Source organism: Anabrus simplex, chromosome 1 (assembly GCF_040414725.1).
Source record: "Anabrus simplex isolate iqAnaSimp1 chromosome 1, ASM4041472v1, whole genome shotgun sequence".
Lineage (NCBI taxonomy): Eukaryota > Metazoa > Arthropoda > Insecta > Orthoptera > Tettigoniidae > Anabrus > Anabrus simplex.
In genome coordinates this window covers 1674288874-1674303276 of record NC_090265.1, presented here as the reverse complement: position 1 = coordinate 1674303276, position 14403 = coordinate 1674288874, and positions in this window count along the sequence as shown.

The window sequence follows — 14403 nt, the reverse complement described above, 5'->3', positions numbered from 1 at the left end:
ACACAGTCATGCCAGCTCCTCACCCTATGTTCTACACAGTTAATCATAACTGAGGGAGTTCCCACCTTTCAATACATTTATTATTTTTTGCCTTGTCAAAAAAACCCACTTAATTAGACTTTACAGGACATCTTCAGCTTGGAATATAAATTATATCTAAAAAGTTTAAAATATAAAATATAAATATAAATATATATAAAATTTAAAATATAAAATGGAAAACCTTTTATAAAGTTCTTAAGATATTTGTGTGTTACTATGTTGTCTTTTTTTTCTTCGTCTTATTGACACAAATATTTTAAGTTTTAAAAATGTTTTCCACTTTGTATTATAAACTTGTCTAATGTCTTCTTAGATATAATTTATATTTCAAACTGAAAAGAGGGACGAAACATGTACTGGATTAATTAAATGTATTTCCTTGAAAAAAAAAAAAAAAAAAAAAAAAAAACCTATTGAAAGGTGGGGAACACTTTCAGCAAGCCTCGGACCTATGGGAGTAATGGAGTCCCACTCCCATTTGACAGGCGAGGGACTCTTTGGAAACAACTTGGCGAACGAAATGGAATTCGATGGGGAGCTATCAATATTAATGGGGCTTATGGAAGAAAGAAGGTAGAACTGGCTGAGTCAGCAAAGAGGATGCATCTGGATGTGTTAGGAGTAAGTGATATTCGGGTAAGGGGAGATAAGGAGGAAGAGATAGGAGATTATAAAGTGTACTTGACGGGTGTTAGAAAGGGAAGGGCAGAGTCTGGGGTAGGGCTCTTTATCAGGAATACCATTGCACGCAACATAGTTTCGGTTAGGCACGTAAATGAGCGAATGATGTGGGTAGATTTGTCAGTGGGAGGAATTAGGACAAGAATTGTGTCCGTGTATTCACCATGTGAGGGTGCAGATGAGGATGAAGTTGACAAGTTTTATGAAGCATTGAGTGACATCGTGGTTAGGGTCAACAGCAAGGATACAATAGTGCTAATGGGCGATTTCAATGCGAGAGAACTGAAGGATACGAAAGGGTGATTGGTAAATGTGGGGAAGATATGGAAGCTAATGGGAATGGGAATGGGAAGCGTTTGCTGGACTTCTGTGCTAGTATGGGTTTAGCTGTTACGAATACATTCTTCAAGCATAAGGCTATTCACCGCTACACATGGGAGGCTAGGGGTACCAGATCCATAATAGACTATATCTTAACAGACTTTGAATTCAGGAAATCTTTTAGGAATGTACGAGTTTTTCGGGGATTTTTTGATGATACAGAGAAAGTGAAATCTGTCTGCAAACGAATAAGGGTAGAAAATCTCCAGGACGAGGAAATTAGACAGAAGTACATGGATATGATTAGTGAGAAGTTTCGAACAATAGACAGTAAGCAGGTTCAGGATATAGAAAGTGAATGGGTGGCATACAGGGATGCTGTAGTAGAAACAGCAAGGGAATGCCTAGGAACAACTGTGTGTAAAGATGGGAAAAGGCGAACATCTTGGTGGAATGATGAAGTGAGAGCAGCCTGTAAACGTAAAAAGAAGGCTTATCAGAAATGGCTCCAAACAAGGGCCGAGGCAGACAGAGATTGGTATGTAGATGAAAGAAACAGAGCGAAACAAATAGTTGTTGAATCCAAAAAGAAGTCATGGGAAGATTTTGGTAATAACTTGGAAAGGCTAGGTCAAGCAGCAGGGAAACCTTTCTGGACAGTAATAAAGAATGTTAGGAAGGGAGGGAAAAAGGAATTTTGAGTAATTCAGGTGAACTCATAATAGATTCCAGGGAATCACTGGAGAGGTGGAGGGAATATTTTGAACATCTTCTCAATGTAAAAGGAAATCATCATGGTGGTGTTGCAAACAGCCAAGCTCATGGGGAGGAGGAAAATGATGTTGGTGAAATTATGCTTGAGGAAGTGGAAAAGATAGTAAATAAACTCCATTGTCATAAGGCAGCAGGAATAGATGAAATTAGACCTGAAATGGTGAAGTATAGTGGGAAGGCAGGGATGAAATGGCTTCATAGAGTAGTAAAATTAGTGTGGAGTGTTGGTAAGGTACCTTCAGATTGGACAAAAGCAGTAATTGCACCTATCTATAAGCAAGGGAACAGGAAGGATTGCAATAACTATCGAGGTATCTCATTGATTAGTATACCAGGCAAAGTATTCACTGGCATCTTGGAAGGGAGGGTGCGATCAGTCGTTGAGAGGAAGTTGGATGAAAACCACTGTGGTTTCAGACCATAGAGAGGCTGTCAGGATCAGATTTTCAGTATGCGCCAGATAATTGAAAAACGCTACAAGAGGAATAGGCAGTTGTGTTTATGTTTCGTAGATCTAGAGAAAGCATATGACAGGGTACCGAGGGAAAAGATGTTCGCTATACTGGGGGACTATGGAATTAAAGGTAGATTATTAAAATCAATCAAAGGCATTTATGTTGACAATTGGGCTTCAGTGAGAATTGATGGTAGTATGAGTTCTTGGTTCGGGGTACTTACAGGAGTTAGACAAGGCTGTAATCTTTCACCTTTGCTGTTTGTAGTTTACATGGATCATATGCTAAAAGGTATAAAATGGCAGGGAGGGATTCAGTTAGGTAGAAATGTAGTAAGCAGTTTGGCCTATGCTGACGACCTGGTCTTAATGGCAGACTGTGCCGAAAGCCTGCAGTCTAATATCTTGGAACTTGAAAATAGGTGCAATGAGTATGGTCTGAAAATTAGCCTCTCGAAGACTAAATTGATGTCAGTAGGTAAGAAATTCAACAGTACTGAATGTCAGCTGGAACTGGTAGATAATTTTAAGTATTTAGGTTGTGTGTTCTCTCAGGATGGTAATAAAGTAAGTGAGATTGAATCAAGGTGTAGTAAAACTAATGCAGTGAGCTCGCAGTTGCAATCAACAATGGTCTGTAAGAAGGAAGTCAGCTCCCGGACAAAACTATCTTTACATCGGTCTGTTTTCAGACCAACTTTGCTTTACGGGAGCGAAAGCTGGGTGGACTCAGGATCTTATAAGTTAGAAGTAACAGACATGAAAGTAGCAAGAATGATTGCTGGTACAAACAGGTGGGAACAATGGCAGGAGGGAACTCGGAATGAGGAGATAAAGGCTAATTTAGGAATGAACTCGATGGATGAAGCTGTACGCATAAACCGGCTTCGGTGGTGGGGTCATGTGAGGCGAATAGAGGAGGATAGGTTACCTAGGAGAATAATGGACTCTGTTATGGAGGGTAAGAGAAGTAGAGGGAGACCAAGATGACGATGGTTAGACTCTGTTTCTAACGATTTAAATATAAGAGGTATAGAACTAAATGAGGCCACAACACTAGTTGCAAATCGAGGATTGTGGCGACGTTTAGTAAATTCTCAGAGGCTTGAAGACTGAACGCTGAAAGGCATAACAGTCTATAATGATAATGTACGTATGTATGTATGAAAGGTGGGAACTTTCTCAATTATAATCGAATATCATCAATACAGATTTTCGACAATGCAGTTCATAAATTGCACTACACAGTTGGCATTAAAAAATAGCTCATTAGATTACCAAGGAGTAAATATTAAAATCATATATGAAGGCAACACACAAAATCATGTAAGCTTGCAGCATACCATTTGAATGAATAATCCAAAAATTTTCATAAATAAAACCTGTAGCTTTTACCCCTGATAAAAAAAAACTTGTGTTCTCATCCCAAGGTGCTGCAGCTCTTTTCCGGCACACCCCAAATGGAGGTGAGCTGCATGTACCATTTCAACCACATACCAGCCCTCCTGCCATTTTTAAATTTCTGGCAGTGCCGGGAATTGAACCGGGCCCCCGAGGACGGCAGCTAATAACACTAACCTTTATGCTACGAAGGCAGACTAATGAAATGGTGTATGGCTTTTAGTGCGGGGAGTGTCCGAGGACAGGTTCAACTCACCAGGTGCAGGTCTTTTGATTTGACGCCCGTAGGCGACGTGCATCATGATGAGGATGAAATGATGATGAAGACAACACGTACAACCAGTACCCGTGCCAGTGAAATTAACCAATGATGGTTAAAATTCCTGACCCTGCCGGGAATCGAACACGGGATCCCTGTGACCAAAGCCCAGCACGCTAACCATTTAGCCATGGAGCCGGACTTAATTTGTGTCCTCATCCCAAGGCGGTGCAGCTCTTTTCAGGCACACCCCCAATGGAGGTGAGCTGCATGTACCATTTCAACCACATACCAGCCCTTCTGCCGCTCTTAAATTTCTGGCAGGACCGAGAATCGAACCTGGACCTCCAAGGATGGCAGCTAATAACACTAACCATTACATTATGGAGGCGGACACCCCTGATCATAATCCATGACATTTATGATCCGTTCTTCATCACATATAGTTTGATCAGTGGATCTCATGTTTTGATAAAATGCACGATAGTTACTCCTTTGTAATCTAATGAGTTATTTTGTAATGCTCATACTAACCATATCAAGTTTTGTACATTATTTCATAACAAAATCTGTAACAAAGTCAACATATGTTATTTTTGTATATGTCTTTCATTTATTCCATCAAGGCTCTCTCAAAAACCTTTAGGCCTTCACAATATTGTGAAATTACCAGCTTATCACCCCAGTGTGGCAGCAGCAGTCTTGTCAGTTGGATTGCCACACTGGGACAGAAAGCTGGTAATTCACAACTGAAAAGACCTATAAAGCTGGATAACTTTAATACTGATGATGATTGTTGTTTAAAGGGTCCTAACATCTAGGTCAGCAGTCCACTTTAATATTAGCATCTCTGAAATTAAATAATGGATCCCTTCTGTGAATTATATTTTTCATATAAAGCGAAAAGCAGATATTTATACAAGTGGAGGTACAATTGCGATCACAAGAATTCCGGGTAGAAAAGAAAACAGGTAACGTTTGGGCGAATATTTTGGCCAACCCTAAGGAAGAAGGAGAAGTAACCAAAGCAATGTCACAGGTGTTCGTCTTCCAGGAGGTGTGGCTTGTGACATTGCGCACTCAGAGGTCATACCCAACTCCATTTTTTTGGAAAATGATTAAGATGTTTCTATAGTTAAACATTCTGGCTATACTAGCTTTTCCTAATCAAGGAAAACAATTAACTGTAATTTAATTGCGATGAAGTGTGCACGATGTAATCCCACCCCAATATATGGCATTTCAGGTTATTTTTATTTTGGTTTTTGAGGATAAAATAATAATAATAATAATAATAATAATAATAATAATAATAATAATAATAATAATAATAATAATAATAATTAGTAGTAGTAGTATTTAACAGGGCCTATATTGACGAAAATAAGGGTCATTCTTTCTTACAGTGGTTGAGCGCGATGTCTTTTGATAATGAAGTCATAGTCGAGACCGCTAACATTTCAGCCAGACTTCGCACACAACAATTACAAAGAAACTGGAGAATTTGACCCTCAAACATTATGTCTGTTGCCTTGAAGGAGCCGTGTGGTTCCTCCCTTTATTGTCGAGCCAGTGGGACGTGTGGGCAGGCGGGGAAGCAAGTACCTTCCCCCCCGCTGCGTTCACGCTAGATATCCTTGTACTTCGTTTTCTCCATCTCCCCTCACTCTTCAGATGTGTGCATGTGTTAACACGTCTAATGGATGTGACCAATGAGACAGAGAGAGAGAGTGTAAGCAGGTACTGAGTGGTTTTGAGGGCTGTATTGATTTTTTGCCTGAAATGAATATATCTGGCCACGAGATACTTAAGATTTCGAGTGTACATATCTCCAAGTGTGGCAATCCAACCAATGAGCCAGATGCCACAAATGCTGGTAATTTCATGACTGAAAAGGTTTGAAGAGCTTGAATAATCTAAAATTCATAATCAGTCAAATTACACAACTGTTCCCTTCTAGGGAGTTAATTTTTGAATGCTTATTGTAGTAATTATACCTGCTAGAGGCCCTCCATTATGGCAGAAAGCCAATGACCTCTTACTGAAAAGCCTTAATAGTTACATTTAACCGAATCGACATTCAGAAGTATGGTTTCCATCTTAACAAAACTCTTTTGTCTTACGCAAACTAAGTGGTGCATTTGGACCTCTTGTGCAATAAAACCACATCTGATGTCCAAACATTAATTTAAAAATTGGGCAAAGAGGACAAGAGTATTTTTAAGGATTCAAAAAGGGGAAACCTTTACACTTGCTAATATTTATCACAGGGTTCCAGTTTTAAGTGGAATGCAAATCACAGAGACGTGACTTTTGATTTTAAAAATCCCATGTGCAGTGGTAGGAAGCCTTGGCGAGAAGCCAATGACGATGCCCCTCGGCCATCACGGCTTGTCATGGCTATCTATTAGATTCAATGCTTCACTTAACCCTGTAGACCTTATATTTGCAGTAAGAAAACTGCATCATTATGAGTGGCGTAAAGATCTCCTGATAGCCTTCTTAGATTGCGAGAAAGCATATGAACATGTGTGCAGAAACAAGATACGGGAAGCCTTGAAGAGAAACAAACAATAGAAAGAGTGAGGGAGATGTACAATGGGAGTGTCAGTTGTATGAAAGTAGGAAGAGAAGCCTGGTTTGGAGTAAGGATGCCTGGGATGGTATGGACACATGAAGAGAATGACAGAGAAAGAATACCCAGGAGGATGCAGATAACAGGAAAATGACCAAGAAGAAGACCAATAATTGAGCATGAAAGACAAGTTCCTGAAAAGTGTCAGAAGCCTGGTCTGGAGTAAGGATGCCCCTTAGAGAAGCAAAATGATTTACAGGATATATTATGTACCTATTCTCACATATGCAGCAGAAACTTGGGTGATGAAGCAGAGAGTTGTGGCTAGAATACACGCAAGCGAAAATGAATTTCTAACTGCAGGACAAGAGTGACAAGAATGGATAAGATGAGAAATGAGAAGGTTAGAGATATAGTAAAAGAAGAGCCATTGCAGAACAGGAGAGAGGTATCTATTCTTGGATGGTATGAGAATGACAGAGTAAAGATACCCAGGAGGATGCATGAAATAGAGATAACAGGAAAACGACCAAGAAGAAGACCAACAGACAGGTGGAGAAAAGGAGTGGAAGAGAGTGCGCAGAGAAGAGAAGAGGACTGGACAAGAGTGAAGAGGGAGAAGTGGTGGGAAGAGAGGATATGGAAGGGCTTATGTTACCAGCAGACCCAGCCAACAGCTGGAAACTGCATATGATGATGATGATTTAACCCTGTATCACTAAGAAGCAACTTACTTTGCTGATTATTATTTTCCTAATGGTAAAATCAGGTAAGATATTGCTAGTTACTCGGCTTTCTAGGCTAGAAAACATGAGGAAACTATAGCCAGCCTAACTGGGTGGTTCACTCGGCAAAATGAACCAGCAAGAGCTTCTAAAATAACCTTACGCAGGAGAAAAGTTGAGAAGTATAAGAAAAATGACTGAAATAAATGCTCAAATTGCCATGGCATATTGTGGCTCATATACTTTCCATCGCTGTTGCAATGCTACCCTTCTCTGTCTCTTGTACTCATTGTAAGCTCCTCTCTCCAAACCTTCCTGGAACCAATGGAACTAAGGCAGGGTACATCTGTTTCGTTAACATGGTGGGGGGAGAATTAGCCAAGAACTGCTCCCATTAGTAGTTACAAGGTTGCTCTGCTGTGGCCACTGGTGGTTTGTAGTGTGATGTGTTGTATGCAGATGAAGATGTGTATTGAGATAAACACAAAAATCCAGTCCCTGAACCAGTGAAATTAACTATGCAGTTAAAATTCTTGGCCTAACCAGGAATTGAACCTAAGCTCTTTGAACGAAAGGCCAGTACACTGACTATTCAGCCACGGTGCTTCCGATGTTCATTTTATTGAAATTCTATAATTGTGATCATTATAAAACCTCAAGAAGTTAAGAATTCTAAAAAAGCAGACATATGCATGCATTTGTTGAGTTTTGCTAAAATGGTTCAATGATTATTTGGTGTAATTTCTACATGGGCTGAAACACAAAAACATGTAAGTGTGAAAACGTATAACTAAAAGTGTGCATACAGTATAATGAAGAAGAAAAAACAAACAAAAAACAAGAGTGTACTGCACTGAAAATTATATATTTGAGTGATTATAAACTTGCAGCATACATTGTACAAAATTCTGTAAACAAAGAAAAAAAACCACCTTATTTTAGACTCTTTTTGCCTGCTGCTATGGCATAACTACGTTCTCAAATCATGATAAGTCTTAAATTAATTCACCAGACGCATTATGATGCGCAACAAATCATTTGATAATTTCTAAGGAACTAACAACACAGGAATGTTCGACAGGAGATCATAATCATCACTGCCCAACTCCCACCAAGTGCATTCAACAATTTTGGTGATGGTCATGGATTCCGTTGTTGTTGTTGCTAGTGGCTTTACGTCGCACCGACACAGATAGATCTTATAGTGACGATGGGATAGGAAAGGCCTAGGAGTTGGAAGGAAGCGGCCGTGGCATTAATTAAGTTACAGACCCAGCATTTGCCTGGTGTGAAAATGGGAAACCATGGAAAACTATTTTCAGGGCTGCCGACAGTGGGATTCAAACCCACTATCTCCCGGATGCAAGTTCACAGCCGCGCGCTCCTAACCACACCGCCAACTCGCCCGGTTATGGATTCCGTATTAACAACTTTCTTGTTGACATCTATGTATTCATTAAACAGTGCCCAATCTCCAAAACTATCCCATTCTTCATCATCACTGACAGTATCATCATCATCTGCAACGCTTAAGTCTAGCAATCACTGAATCCTCCTTCATGAAAATAGTTGCGTATGGTTAATTGCAACACTCACTGCCTCAAAGCTGTGATGTAATGTATTACCTATTGAAGAAATTCGTGCTGGCCCTGTGGTGTAGGGGTAGCATGCCTGCCTCTTACCCGGAGGCCCAGAGTTTGATTCCCAGCCAGGTCTGGGATTTTTACCTGGACCTGAGGGCTGGTTCGAGATCCACTCAGCCTACGTGATTAGAACTGAGGAGCCATCTGATGGTGAGGTGGTGTCCCTGGTCTAGAAAGCCAAGAATAGCGGCCGAGACGATTTGTCGTGCTGACCACACAGCACCTCGTAATCTGCAGGCCTTTGGGCTGAGCAGCGGTCGCTTGGCAGGCCAAGGCCCTTTAAGGGCTGTAGTGCCATGGGGTTTGGTTTGGTCTGTATGGAAGAAATTCAAGTGTTGTCTACTGTACCTGTCAAATTTGGTCATTATTAGATCATTTACTACAGATCTACATTGAAAGTTTTATTGTTTGCCAAGAGTTGGATTCATCATTTGGGAGAGCTATGCTAGTGGACCAGACTGGTTTTCTTTTGTCAATTCAGAGAGACAAAGTATTGATCCGTTTTTGATTGTGCAGGCCTTGATCACGTGACCGACAGGTTTCCAAGGCGAGAAGTGTGCGTGTACCCAGCGAACAGCGAGGTGACAAGCTTCCACAACAATTACAAGAGACCTAGAACCAATGATTGTCTTCAGAAACGACGCGTCCCCGAGCTAAAGCTATAAAACCTTGTGTTCGCATTAAATCTTTCTCTGCTCTGCTAATCTGAACTCTGTGCTCTGCTCTGCTACTCTGAACTCTACTCTTCTGCTCTGTGGATTCTCTGATTTTTCTGCGCTGTGCTATGGGACCACGTGGAAATAAATTCAGTCGTGTAGACGGAAGGCTACTCTGATAACTTCCTACAGTGATTTCCGATAAAGCTCACGAAGTGTACTGCGAAATTAATGGATCTAAGTTAAGTTCATTTCTCCACGAGAATATTTAACATCCGATTGGTGTGTGCAAATTTTAATATTTATTGTCTCAGTTGCAGCCTAACATTACTGGCACGTGGCGAAGACTCAACCCATCAGATCGTCGTGGTGAACCTCAAGATGGATCCTTCTTCCACAAGATTCAACAAAATTTCATCGTGCGATGTCTATTGCTGTGTCTCCATGACTTACTAAACATGTAAGGCATTTCTGACTGGAGAAAGGTGACTGACGGGAAAATGCCGGAATGAAGGACTTCAACCTGGAATCGAACTGCAGCTAACAATTGAGTACCATTTTTAATTATCTGATATCTTTCTCATCTATGTAAAACTAGATGATTTTTCTTCCCTAGATCATAGTTCTATTAGTTTTTGCAGTAGTTTGAGTTATTTCAATTTTCATTCTTAATCGTGTCATGGTAATTGAGTTACATGTGTGTGTCTGGAATTTGAGATCTATTCGACTAGTTGTGCTAGTAGTTCATTAAATGAATTCTCAAATGCAGGACTTAGATATGTTAAAAATCAACTGAGCATGCGATAAATTTCTCATGCTTACGTGTGATACTTGAATTTTCGTGATATGGAGTTGTACTTAATTTTGTGAAGTAGTATTGAATTGAGTGTCATCTAATCTCACTTGCAATTCTTTAGGATCATGTCATCTAATTTCATGATATTTTAGAAGGACTGATAGACCTAATAATCACTAAAATAATAAATTAAATTAGAAGACCGGGTTAAAAATGTAATTAATGGTCGTGAGCTATAAATTGACTTAGAATATTCTCACATGATTTTTGAGGTGTTCTGCTCATATTTGCGCCTGGAATATTGGTGATCCTCCGGGATATTATTTGAGTAATTTGTTGTTAGTGTCTTTGGGAACACAGTGTGAATTATAATTAAGGTGGAACACGTGTTGAATATATTCATGAGTAGGGAATAATAATAAATGCGCTTAAGGCTCACGAACGCTAGACTTGCGATTTGTAACCCATGTGATGGTGATGATTATTGAATTCTATTAGAATCTTCCAGTTAATCTCTGAAATTTAGATGGATCTCTGTTGTTATTTAAAGATTATTTCAATCAAAGTGATTACACTAATTCGATCACTAACCACTAATCGAGTCGTTAATGTTACCCGACCCGAGTTCATCTGCCGAATTTGATTGACGTGACCATGTAAAAATAATTGATTAATTCACTGAGGTAGGATTCGTTGTAAATATTGTGTACATAAAATACATGTTACCCTTGTATGAATGTGATGTGTGTGTGATGTAGTCAAGAGTATTTTCGTGTTTCAAGTGTTCATTGTGTTTTAATCTGGTCGTGCGTTCATTGCGACGACACAGAGTATCTCAATGTTGATTTGCCGCCTTGATAATTCGTTTAATGAAATTTAAGGAACAATTTGCTGATAATAATGTCAAGTAAGACTAGATTAGGATTTAATTTTGATTTTGATTTAGACGAAAGATCGTCTAGTTCATTTTCAGCAAGGGCAAGCGATTTATTAATAAGTCTTCATTTATTCACACGTGGTTATAATAAAATTTTTCAATGCATTTATAATTAATTTTCCGAAGAATTTCTAACTAATTTCTAAACTTAAAAGTGCTGTGCAAGTAAAGATTAAATGTCTACAAACAACATAATTAATTTGAGCTAAGGAGGTAATGAGTAACAATGATAGTAATTAAATGATTAATTAATTTGACAAGTGTGTCATGATCAGAGTGAGAGTTATCTGATGGAATATAAGAGTTTGTGAGTACGATCGGATGATAATTAAAGTAGGTATTACCTAGATAATTTATTGAAAATTATTAATAATTAATTTTCATTCTTAATGGTGTCATGGTAATTGAGTTACATGTGTGTGACTGAAATTTGAGTTGACTCAGATTTAATAGTAGAATTTCTACATGTCTTTAGCGAGTGTTACTTACCTTAAGCAATGTAATTGGTTATTAGCAAACAGTCACCACGTGTTGAAGTTCTAATGAATCAAAAGGAAGACTTAAGTTTAATTTTTGTTTGTTCCTGGAAAGTGGACGACTGCCAGCTGATTTCTTTTGTAAATATATTTGTAAATTGTAGGAGGCTCAAGCTATACTTTCATTTACAATCTTTAAAGGCAGTAAAAGCCTAATTCTTCTCATGATCTACTTTCAGAGCCTAACCGTTGTGACTGGAAGGATGAAGATTAATTTTGTTGTTGTAATTAAATACTGGAGGACAAGACAACATGAAAGAAATAATGTATTCAACACCAGCAAGGATATTTTGTTTGTTTAACTAATGCTTATGTTAATAAATGTCAGAATGTTGTTTTAAACATTTTTTTTTTTTTTACTTGGTAGTCGCCCCTATTCCCTTAAATACCTCTAGAAACAGAAAGCCATGTACGAACGGTCCCCCTTGGGATCTTTCGCTCACTGGCTGGGGTTAGCTTGGCAATAATAGGGGGCACTACATACGTGTACAATTACTATATTTTCAAGAAAGTATATTTGTGTAATTTTATTTTTAAATCTATTGTTAAATTTACACTGAAAATTCCCGTCAGTTTTGTACCTGGTAACCAGAGGATGCAACAGTGGGCTTCAATTAATGTAAAAAATAAAATAAAAATTATGTTGTGCAAAAAACATCTGATATATGAATATGTGACTACCACTTCAATTAATGTAAAATATAAAATAAAAATTATGTTGTGCAAAAAACATCTGATATATGAATATGTGACTACCACAGCATTGATTACTAGGAAAAAATCTTGCCTGTAAAACGCAGATCTTTATTACATCCTTCTTTCCCTTATCTATGTAATGGATAGCAAGTTGCACCAACATGTTGCAACGGTGTAAGTTAAAATTGCGTGTGATCTCAAGGTCCAGTGGTTGCAGTTCACAGGTGCAATTTGCAGTGAAAACTTCTAGTTACATTTCTGAGGTACGTTGTGTCTTGAGGGTGCGCCGCACATCTGTAACAAAGCAGGAGGATTTTCCGACCTTTCATGTCTGTTTTTGCATCAATTTCTCTCGGCCAGTCTCCAAACAATTTCATTGTGATTCAGGTGTTCCTGTTACTCACTTTTAAAACAACTTTGCAGATTTTCCTACTGCTAAAAGAGACAGCTTTCAATAAAACATTAATACATGAGCGTGCAAGGTCCAAGCTTTTACGCTTAAGTTTATGCAGAACATGAGAAATCAGCCAATCAGAATACACTGCTGTTCAGATGCTTGTAGTTTTACATGCAATTTATCAGATTCATCCCTGCTTGTGTGAGAAGAAAGATAATTTTAAGACACAGCGTTGGAAGCTAACGTACGGTCATCAATTTCATGTGAAACCTCCTATCTGCCAACAAGCAGCCATTTTAAATCTGCTGTCAGCTACAGAGCAAAGACCAGTGCAAACATTCACTTGTTCTTTTTTCTTATTGGCTAGTACTTACGTTTGTGTCATTGTGAATGCCTACGTCTGTGTAATTTTGAACCCCTTTCACCATGAAAATTGAACGTTAACACAATAACATGAACCTTAAATGCAAAAAGTGTTAACATTAATACTGCACATGAGCGGAAAGGTGGTCGTGAACAGATTGCACAAATATCTTTAATCCTTCAGCATCGGCGAACATTTGAGTGCCACTTTACCAGCAGACAGAGACAATTCAGGTGTGAGCACTGAGAAAATGCAGGGAACACTTTAAAAATTCACTGTTTGCCTCGAAAACTTTGAGCGGAAGAACCAGGAACAATAGTTCAAAGATTCATTAAGAACAACTCCCTGGTTAATGGGACGATCAGTTCATGAGAAAGAGGGCATATACTTTGGCGTGTTTTGTCATCCGTTACTTGGTCGCACGCAGTATGCGCCTCCCATTCCTTATGTTAGCCATCCACTGTCACTCGCTCAGATCAGTCTGGTGTAGTGCTGTTATCATCTGACTTATTAAAACTTAATTACTTCTCTTTCATTCAAACTGCACCATGCCATGCTGATTTTTTTTTTTTAAATGCTATTTGCTTTTTGTCGCACCGAAACAGATAGGTCTTATGGCGACGATGGGATTGGAAAGGCCTAGGAATAGGAAGGAGCCGGCTGTGGCCTTAATTAAGGTACAGCCCCAGCATTTGCCTGGTGTGAAAATGGGAAACCACGGAAAACCATCTTCAGGGGACAGTGGGGTTCGAACCCACTATCTCCCGGGTGCAAGCTCACAGCTGCGCGCCCCTAACCGCACCACCAACTCGCCTGGAATGCCATGCTTCTGCACAACGCAATATCGTATTTCAAAGTGACAGCGAGTCAAGTAATTATGAGTTGTAAGAGGTTTTAAGGTATTGAAAGAATCATAGGAATTCTCACCAGATGATGTCAACATGTACATCAGTGAAAATATGGTGATTTATACTATTATTATTATTATTATTATTATTAATAATAATACTATCACTATTAAGGACAGCAAAACAATGGCTACACACAGTCGTGGCCGGAAAACGACAGGTAGGAAGACCTAGGAAGAGATGGCTGGACCAAGTGAAAGAGGACATAGGAACAAGAGGAGTCAGCTGGTATAGCTGG